This window comes from Austrofundulus limnaeus, unplaced genomic scaffold (genome assembly GCF_001266775.1).
Source record: "Austrofundulus limnaeus strain Quisiro unplaced genomic scaffold, Austrofundulus_limnaeus-1.0 Scaffold13, whole genome shotgun sequence".
In the NCBI taxonomy this organism is placed as follows: Eukaryota; Metazoa; Chordata; class Actinopteri; order Cyprinodontiformes; family Rivulidae; genus Austrofundulus; species Austrofundulus limnaeus.
Window position 1 is genome coordinate 2,821,723 of NW_013952415.1, and position 6,992 is coordinate 2,828,714.

The following is a 6,992-nucleotide window of genomic DNA, read 5'->3' on the forward strand; positions in this document are numbered from 1 at the left end:
GTTTTCTTGTAAACATGGGCAGAGTCATGTGGTGGCCAAAGTTTGGAGTATTGACATTCCAATCCAAGTTACTGCTACAAATCTGATGTGACATGTTCGTACGAACCCTTTGTACGAACAAAAGTAAGAGAAATTTAGGATAAGAATACGAACATGTTCTTGCATGAGGCCCATTGAATCAAAATTTAGTGGGGTGGAAGTTGCTATCACTTCCATGTATAGAGTAAAGCCATAAATTTAAAATGACAGCTCCATGGCCATGCCCATCAAAAATACTTGAGGAACTTTTCTAGTTGCTCCATGTCATTGCTATTTTACAGACTGGGTTAAATGTTGCCCAAATTTTTCATTAACTGGTTCYTAAATCAGTCAAAAGTCCATTTCACAGACGTTTGGATGAATCTCTGCTCTAGTGCTGAGGTAGAAAAGTTCAGAAATATTTTTTTATTCACTCACTGATGGGGTCTGTCTACAGCAGACAATTCAGCTACTTGACAGACATTTATGCAGTTTTTACTTTAACTGCTCATTTTTAAAATACCATGTGCAATCACTTGTCAGTCATTTGAGGGTGGCATCTGGGGCGGCCAGTCAGGTGCCAGGAGTGCTACTTGCCACCCCGGCCACCCCTCTGGTTCCGCCCCTGGTTAAAAGTAGCATTTAATGAAAACCAATCAACACCAAGTCCAGTTTTTCCTTTTCACTACTAATCACTGCTGTCAAAGTCACAAAAAGCCCAACTGAGGCTTAGAGAACTGTTMTTTAACTCCACTCCATCAGCAAATTCCTCACCAAGCTCCCGGACAAATGACAGCATGTGCACAATCCAGACCTCGTATTTCTAAAATCTCATCTGATCAAACACAGAGGTGTTGCCTGTCAGCGCTGGCCGTGTGGTTTTGTTGACYGAGTCCTGTGAGGAATGCTGATAAGGCTCGGCGGCCTGATCCCCGGAGATCGCAGCAGAGCTCAGCACTAGAGCGGAGATTCGTCGAAACATCTGTGGAGTGGACTTGTGGCTGATTGAGGTCTTGATATCCTCTCTTCTGGTCTTCATTAGACTGAGGAATGGGGGGAAGGCAGGGGGTTTGTCGCAACAGGGACTGTAGCTGCTGCATTTGTTCAACCGAATGGTTTTATACATGATCAGAACTGACAAAAACGTAACTTTTTAATGTTTTTATTGCCATATTTGGGGGAACGCTAAGTCAGCAGTTACACTGTTGTTTTCTTGTTTATGGTTTCTTTAGCGCAAACTACTTCTGCCTACTTTGTTTCATTTTAATTTGCACTTTTAAAGGTTTAAAGGTTCATCTGTTGTTCACCTATAAAAACATGGACATAGTTCAATTGAGGAAACAATGACAAGCAAAAGAATAAAAGTTAGTTTTTGTGTAGTTCTTCAGATCAGCTTGTCAATTTTGAGAAATATAATTTTTAATATGCTCAAAAAGCAATTAAAACTGACCCTCTTGCCTAGCCTTGCCTGGATGAAGACTTTTGCCTCTTTCTCCATCCTTTGTCCTTCATGACTGATGGCTGATAAGGTACAAACTCTTGATAACTATTTGACAGAACATACTTACTTACAACCAGACTACCCTTTTAATAAAACAAAATTGTATAATTTTGGATCCATAATTAATRTAATTACCTTAACAGCATGTTGTTTTTGCTTCATAAACATTGTTCTCCTGCAGCTKGGCTTAAAAGCATCTGAGACGAGGAGCTAAAATTGCTGCAGCGTAATGGAACAGCATCAATTCAGAAAGTTTATCTAAATGGTTACCGAGACCATTTCCATTCATTAATTACAGGCAGGACCTGGTTTAGAGTTGGTTTTTCTTGGAAAAACAAAAAGTCAGAGGTTAATTTTCTAATGGCTCTTCCACCGAATGTTGCAGGACAAAATAACTCCATAATAATGGGCTTCTTCTCTCTCTGCTGCAGAACGGTGGAACAAAACCCACTGATGGTAATGACGTTAATGATGATAATTACCTGAATAGAAAGAAACAAGGAGATTTGTACAATAACATTAGCACAGGTGCATGATCTGTGTTTTTCTTCTCCAACTTTGACTTGTAAGTCCAGAATGAAAATTACATTAGTTTTCAATAGTTTTGTTTGCATTTATATATTCTCTGTTTTGTTTCTGCAAGTGTGTCTCAGTCTTTTTTACTTGACCACTTTCTGTTATTTCTCATGCAGCACTTGTGCACTCCTGATGTCAAAGACCTCTAACATGCGAGCRGGTCTCGTTCAGCAGGAGGAGGGATGGGGCAGCATGATGTAAAACTGGAGTTCTTTGTATCCAATATTCATGTCAGACTGTACCCAGTTATTAGTGCACTTAATGCCTCTCTCCAACTCTTAGGCTCATCACAAAATGATGTGTCTTGCTGCAATAAACATGAGCCTGTCATTATCAGGTCATGGAAAGTGAAAAAGATGTAAAAAAAGAAAGTTTTCTCTGGTAGTTTCTTAAAACACGGTGTCTTAAATCAGATTAAAATATGGATATTTTGTGGGTGAGACAGTGGTGGATCTGGGATTTTTCTAAGGGGCCATCAAGGGGGCACAATATTCATAGAGGTGCCAAGACTTTGTTCAACATCCTTTCACACAAAATCCCAGTGTATACATTTTACACTTCAAACACTTGTAATGTAGTGTAATTTTTTTTAAAAAAAGGTACCACTTTACAATAAAGCCCCCCTTATAGATGACTTTTAAAGAGTTTATAGGTTATTAATTAATCTGTAAACACTTTAAAATTATTAATAAGTGTTTATTATGCAATAATGAAGGACGAGAAAGAGACAAAATTGTCCAGTTTCATTTATTAATCATTTATGAAGTGTAAACTTTACAAATGAATTAATAACCCATCTATAAACTCTTTATAAGCCATCAATAAGGGGAGCTTGATTGTAAAGTGGTACCAAAAATCTTGCACAGCCAGTTTTTCATACATTTTACTGTACATGGATAAAATATTTTCAAACACACAACATGTGAGAAAATCCAGCCATCATTTATTAGTTGAAAAACTTTTTTGCAGGATTGTTCACATTTTAAGAAGAGAAGAATTCTGAAAGCTTGCTTCATTCTGGACTTTACTATTTGACTCATTAGTGCAACTAGTGTTTGAACATGGAACTACATCCACCATCATCCCCCCACCAGGTAAAGGACAGATGAGTGACAGGACAGGGGCACTTCAGGGGGCCAGTTAGATTTCAGCTGGGGCCAATGCCCCTGTGGCCCCGCCCTTAGAACCGCCCCTGATGATTTTAATTCACAGTTGTAGTCAGAGTAAATCTTTACCATTTATTTATTATGGTTAGGGTGTACTGTTTATTTTTTCATTTTATTTTGCTCAGAGAATTTAGGTCAACCATTGCATGGAAATGTCTGTGCCGATCAGTATGAAATTTAGTAGGAAAACATATGTGGCCTACCTACACTGCGCCAGCCAACAGTTTTACGATAGACCCCATATTTGAGGAGGGGGTTCCATCTAAAAAGTGGGTGTCTGGACATACAAAAATGCTCATAACTCAAAAACTATTCAATACAGAAGCTTCAGATTATTTTGTTGTTCAGCTCTGATGAAGGGCTATCCATCAGGCCCACCAACCCCCATGAACCCCCACCCAAAACAATAAATCTGTTATGGTGACTTCTGCGTTCTGGTGCTTTGGTGCTTTGTATATGCTACTGCCATGCGGTATCTAGTTTATTTAGGGAATTTTTTTTGAAATGCTTCATTTTGGAAGGTCATTTTAAAAACTAAAAGAAAAAAAACCTCTTAAATAATATCTGTAAAATCTGTAGTTTATTTGACAAAATGAACCTTTTATCCTTTTCTAAATGGAGTTTGGTGTTTATTTGACTAATACAAAAGAGAGAAAAAATAAAAAAAATTAGAAAATATATAACTCTGTCACTAGACAGGCCACGGACTAAATTAATATCATGGGATCAAGTTCAAATGTTTCTTTATGTCAGAGTTTTATCACRGCACTCCACAATGACAGAGGTTTAATTGGAACCAGTAAAGCAAAGCCAAGACTCCCATAAATCTTTTCAGTCTTTGAGGGCCAACTTGAAGTCCCGAGCCCTTTGAATAAGCAACTGTTGATCTCTCCCGTTTCCCTTCCTCATCTTGGTTTGYCGTCTGGACACAGTGTGCTCCGCGACACCATTTGTCTCCATAACTAGTCTGAGTGAACAGTGGTTTTGGTGGGCCCACCTGCAGGAGCCCCTGCGCTGGTTGCCGCTCACCATGGGCCTCTCAGGACTACCCACAGAGGAGGAGGCAATAAAGGTCTGAGAAAAGAGTCATAAATCTCCATAAACTTCAGCTCGCCGCTCTCCCCCCACTTTCGCTGGACACTCAGATGAAGCACCTCCTTCTCTGCAGCCAGATGGACTTCAGAGACAGCAGGAATGCTCGATTGTCCACATGTGAGCAACAGTTTGCCCATGYAATTGAACCTATTTACTTTTTCCTTTTTTTCCTGTTCAAAGAGCAATAATGCTTTTTATTGTTGAACCAATATTTTACAGTAATTGTGTAAAAGTTGATTCAAAATGCATTTAAAAATACCAACTTTATTTACAAAGAAATAAAATAAAAAAGTCCAGTTTTTTAAATTATGTTCTCTCTGATGTCTGCTTCAGGATGATTGCTGTGCTTTGTCCTTCTGTGCTACTTTTAGCCTTTAGCTACATTTCACTTTTATCTAAACGTTTGTAGCTAATAGTTTTTAAGTTCATGTTTTAGCCAGAGTTCTAGCTCAGTTCTAGCTTCTTCAGCATTCACACTGCTTTTTCTGCAATTCAATTATTTATGTAATTATACAAACCATTTCATAAACCTAGAAACATACAGCAAATTTACAGTTGCACAACAAGGGAAAGAGTTAAAAATGAATAACAAATATTTTCTTCAAGGCAGTTTGGATGTAATGTTCAGGCTTCACTAAAGCTTCGAGTCTTCTTGTTGCATTTTTACAACACCTGAAACAGTTTTTTTTTTGTTGTTGTTGCCGTATTAAAGATCATGCAGTAGTGGAGCTCAAGGGAAGAGGATCTGATCTCACCAATCAGGCAGGATGTACAACGGAAAACATCTTTCTTAAGGAGGATATGCCTGTTTCCTCTGTGTCATATTCTTCAAGACTCCTCTGCAAAGGTGTGGTGTCTGTGTCACCACCTACAGACATGCAGATGAGTGAGTGTAGAGTTCACCTCAAACAGGTAAATGTGTCATCAGCACAGGATATATATATATGTATATCTACATACATACATACAATGTATATGTATGTGTATATGTGTGTGTGTATATCAAGAAACAGGACCAGGTGGGTGATAATTATCTAAGAAAAGCTAGCTGAACAAGATTTGAAACAAAAATATCTTACCTGTTGTAGATAGCTATGAAGGATCTCAGTTTGGAGAACTAGAGATTAATTCTGAAGGACTGATGAGCTATTATCAAATTTACAGTTACATACATCAAATTATGTGGTTGTTCGCATCAACAGCACTTAGCTGTAGCACATCTGGTGCAGCCTGGAGCACTTTCTGCAGAAACACCATCATATCTGTTTACAGACCATGATGAGAAGGTTTAAAAAGATTGTTTGCGTGGGCCGTCAGGAAATATTAGAGATTTAATTTGTTTTRATTTGGCAGCAATCCACCCCCCTACAGGTTCTCCCATGGCTTTAGAAGAAACCGAACTGTTAAAGCTGTAGCTTAGCTGAAGTGGTTTTCCAGTGACAGATCACTTGTGCTGCTGCTGATGAGTTGYGTTAATAGAGCTCTGAGCCGACGCCGTTGACAGAGATGTGAAAGGTGTCGACCTGATCTGTGAACTGTCTCTCATCTCCCTCCTCCACACGAACACCCCGCCCCCTCACCAACCGCAGTTCTTTGAAGGACGGGCAAAATGGTGGTTTGCGAATGTTTCTTGTCTAGTGCTTTAAAGTCCCACCTATCTTTGCTGTCCTGACCTGGAGACTCTGTAACCTCGGTAAAAGCACATGTGGAGGCGGCACCACAACTCCTTCCATCTTTACACCTCTCTGTTTCTACTCCCCCCACCTCCACTCTTTTCTGGGTCATGATATCACCTTACCGGTTCACCAGATTTCCCAAAGTCACACTGAGGACATGTTGCTCACCTTTTGACTTTTTTACCTCTTGAACTACAGGTGGGGGGGATAAACTTTGCCTGTGGTACAGCTAAGACTGCCAGCTGTCACTCTCACCTCCCACTTACTAGAGACTGAAACCATGTGCAGGAGAAGCTGTGCAGTTTAGTGAAAGTAAAAAAAGGCAAAGCACGGAGGGAAAACTGATAAGCATCAGGCTGTACTTGTAGAGCAGCTCTTCTAACATTAATGGCAGAGTAATTGGTTTGTAACTGTAACACTTACTAGGCCATCAATAATGACCAGAGAGGAGAGTGTAGGGTTACGCGCTGGGGATAAGGGGGCTATTGTGCCCGAGCTGAAGCCACAGGATCAGCTGAATAGGCCTACAGTTGTGTTGGACAAATATTTATATAGTGTCATGTTACTGGAACATTCTAACTAGTGGAGACAAGAATAGGCAGGGTGATTGAAAAGTCAGATACACATGTACTACAGTTTGACTTTATCTCAGGATCTACTTTTGGATTGTTTACTGATCAAAGCTAAGGAAATTGAACCCTAATACCTGAGGAGTGTTTATTTTTTGGCAGCAATGATTGAATTTAACACGCTAAAGCCAATAATTATTTATACACAACTGTCTGGTTAGTGATCCACGAGTCCTGCAGGGTGCAAAGTACATGTGTTGATTTCTCAGTGGTGCGTTTCTTTGAGGACACAYGTTAGCATTTAATCACATCAGCAAACAAATCTGTAGAGGACCAAAACTGACATAAATAAAAGCAGAAATATATAAATGGACCAATAAGTAAATAAATA